The 3,389-nt window shown below is 36.2% G+C and overlaps 1 pseudogene; it reads right to left on the reverse strand.

The window, feature by feature from the left end:
* Positions 1-2,202: 2,202 nt before the first annotated feature.
* Positions 2,203-2,618, reverse strand: LOC118985924 (ubiquitin-conjugating enzyme E2 L3-like; annotated as a pseudogene).
* Between the last annotated feature and the right edge of the window lie 771 nt (positions 2,619-3,389).

The raw sequence follows: 3,389 nt of genomic DNA on the forward strand, positions 1-3,389 counted from the left end.
GAGTACAACAACCAAGAATGCTTGTAAAATTTCTTCTTCTAAATATTTTAAAGGTTAAGAAATGAAACCATGGTTCAAATGATTATAATTAATTAAATAATACACTTAAAATACACAATGTAGAACCATTGTGTCTAAACCATTATTAAAAACATACAGCAACTTCTCAAAATATAGAACTACCAGATGATCCAGCAATCCCATTTCTGAACATATATATTATTTTTTTGAATATATATATTTTCCTGAATACACACACACACACTTCCAAAGAAATTAAAAGTGGGGTCTGGAAGAAATCTTTGCATACCATGTCCATGTTCTACCTCAATGTTCTCCATCAGTTGAGTGATGCAATATGGTGAAAATGGACACAGATAGGGGCAACTAATGATTGGTGGCTTTATAGTGACAACGTGCCCATTCACGCACCACATCTCAAGCAGAGTGTTTTTGTGAAACATCGAATCACCCAGAGGTGACTCAGCCCCACTACACCCCAGATTTGGTGATTTGTGACTTCTGGCTTTTCCCAAAATTGAAATCACCTTTGAAAGGGAAGAGATTTCAGATTGTAGATGAGATTCAGGAAAATATGCTGGGGCAGCAATGGAAGATTACAACACAGGACATCACAGAGTGATTTGAACAGTGGAAGAGATGCTGGGAGAACGATGTGAGGCCCTAAGATGCCTATTTTGAAGGGGACTGAGGTGTCATTGTCCTATGTGCAACATTTCTTATATCTTGTATCTTCAATAAATGTCCGTATTTCATATTACATGGATGGACACATTCTGGACATATTATTCAGCATTAGAAAGAAATGAAATCCTGTCATGTGTTATAATATGGATGAACTTTGAGAACATTATTCTAAGTTAAATAAAGTAATCACAAAAAGACAGATTCACAGAAATAGAATCTAGAATGGTAGTCACCAGGGGCTTAGGAAAAGGAGGAAATAAATTATTAATGGTATAGAGTTTTTAGCTTTGCAAGGTATAAAAGTTCTGGTGACCGGCTATAAATCAATGTGAATATTAACATTACTGAACTGCATACTTAAGAGTTAAAATAAAATGTTGTATACTTTTTACTGTAATTAAAAATAAAAAATTATATATACATATGTAAAACATAAAATATTTCACAAATCATAAAATGTCAGAATTGAATAGGATCTCAAGTACCATTAAATCCAACATCTGTCATTATTACACATGACTTATTACACAGGGGAGGTAATGTGTTTTGCAGAAAAGCACATGGTTCTTTAGTGGATAAATTAGGTAGCAAAATCAGATAGCATGCACTAGTGTAGAGCTCTTTATAACAGTTCCTTTTGGGGGATATTCTTTAAAATTAACACCAAACAGCCCTGCTGGTGTGACTCAGAGGACTGAGTGCCAGCTTATAAACTGCAAGGTCGCCGTTTGGGAGTCCCGGTCCTGGCAGGAGCTGGGGTTGCCAGCCAGGTCCCCAGTTGGGCCCTGAGAGAGGCAACCTCTCTCCCACCTGGGTCTCTCTCTCCCTCTCTCTCTCTCTCTCTCTTTCTCTCAAAATAAATAAATAAAATATTTAACATCAAACAAGCAGTGCGTGGGTTTCTATTTAGGGTTTTTGTTTTTGGTATATTAACTACAATGTATTCTATTTAATTCTTCATGTTTACTAGGTGAAAATATTTGTAACATATCCTCACTTTTCTACCCTTCGCATATAAGGTGAAAAGCATATGATTGGTGAAAAGCATATAAGGTGAAAAGGAGTGAGTTTTCCCATAAAAATTTGAAAAAAAATCATTGCTGTTTTGGACATATGTTTGTTCTAAGTTAATCATTTCCCTTCCTTTAGAATAATTCATAAGAAAATGAGCTCTATCGTGTCAGGTGTTTACCTAGCAAAGGTCATTCCCCACCATTCTCCCTAACTGTAGCAGAACATCATTCAGGACCAGCAATTTATTTTTGGAATACCTTAAAATTTTTATCCTTTTTTTTTCACAGATTACCTAGACCAGTTTTGATTAAGAAAACTGTAGAAAATTAGCAAGAGGAACTCAAAGTAATGGAACATGTTCATTTTCCACAGAGTCCTGCTTTGCGGGGTATCAGAATGCACTGCCGGGGGGGGGGGGGTCTCTACTCACATTCGCTAGAATCTAACCCAGCACATTTTAGTCCACAGACTACTTTCCAACTATTTCTGTGTAAATTCTTCAGCATTCTTACAGAATTGTTTACAGTCTTTAGAGTATTTTTCAAATAGGTCAGTCCGAATAGGTCGCTCACCAGTGCTGTCAGGGACTGGATTGCTTGGCCGGGTTTGGTTGAGAGCTTCCAGTTTTTAGAACTAATTACTGGCAATCAGACCTGCCCCTTTTCATCAATGTTACAGTTATAGATCTTTCTTTTGAATATGATCTTCAGTGGTTTGAATGGATTCTCTGCTGGAAAGTTTATTTCTATTGGAAAGTTCCCTTTATCATACCGTGGGTTCTTAAGTACAATAAGCCTTTGGCGAGTCAATAAATTAACTTCCTCAAGTTAAGGAAGTTTTTCATTCCACATTTGGAATTCCTCAGGCTACTCCATGAGTCTCTTACTGGCTGCCATCTTGCATCTCAGCACCAACAATTGTCCCTTTGCGCTGCAGCGAAAAGAAAAGGGGAAAACTTCCTCTTCATCAAAAAAGGTATCACAGCAAATCACAAAAAGTAAAACCACTTTAGGATAGATTGCATTTGGATTCACAACAGCTGCTGTTGTTAACAAGTCCTTGGCCCAAGGCCTAACCAAAAGATTAAGTAAAATCCTGGGATTTTATAATGTATTTCTAAGATCTGTAAAATAGATCTAATTTCAGAATTACATGCAATTATTATTCATATTATGCAATCTCCCTTTTGACTACTTAATTGATTGCTTTTCTATTCAATTAGTTGGTCAAGTCATAAATAAGAAGCATTGCAGACTCCAGGAAGTAGGGAATATAAAGAATGGATAAAATATAGAGATGACATTACTATTTCTTCTTGCTTTGAATTCCAAAGACCTTTTTAAATACATTTCTCAATGAAACATTGTACATGCTCTTAAGGTATTTTCTCTTGATGAAAATTTCCCCTTTCATTCCATTCTTTCCTTTCTTCTCTCTTCTCCTCCCTTTCTTTATTCTCTCCTCTTCCTTTCCCTTCCCTTCTTATTAACAGAATAGGAAGAGACAGAACTGAAATATGAAGCTAAACAGAAGGACTTTTTGTTCCTGAGAAATCTGCACATACTGCTAGAAATCCCTACAAATGGAATTAATGCCAGATTCAGGTGGAGACAGTGTTGCTGTATTTAAGCTAGTCCCAAAAAGCCAAAGGAAGTAGAAAGATATTA

This window comes from Sturnira hondurensis, unplaced genomic scaffold (genome assembly GCF_014824575.4).
Source record: "Sturnira hondurensis isolate 20B ecotype Veracruz unplaced genomic scaffold, ASM1482457v3 Scaffold0004136, whole genome shotgun sequence".
In the NCBI taxonomy this organism is placed as follows: domain Eukaryota; kingdom Metazoa; phylum Chordata; class Mammalia; order Chiroptera; family Phyllostomidae; genus Sturnira; species Sturnira hondurensis.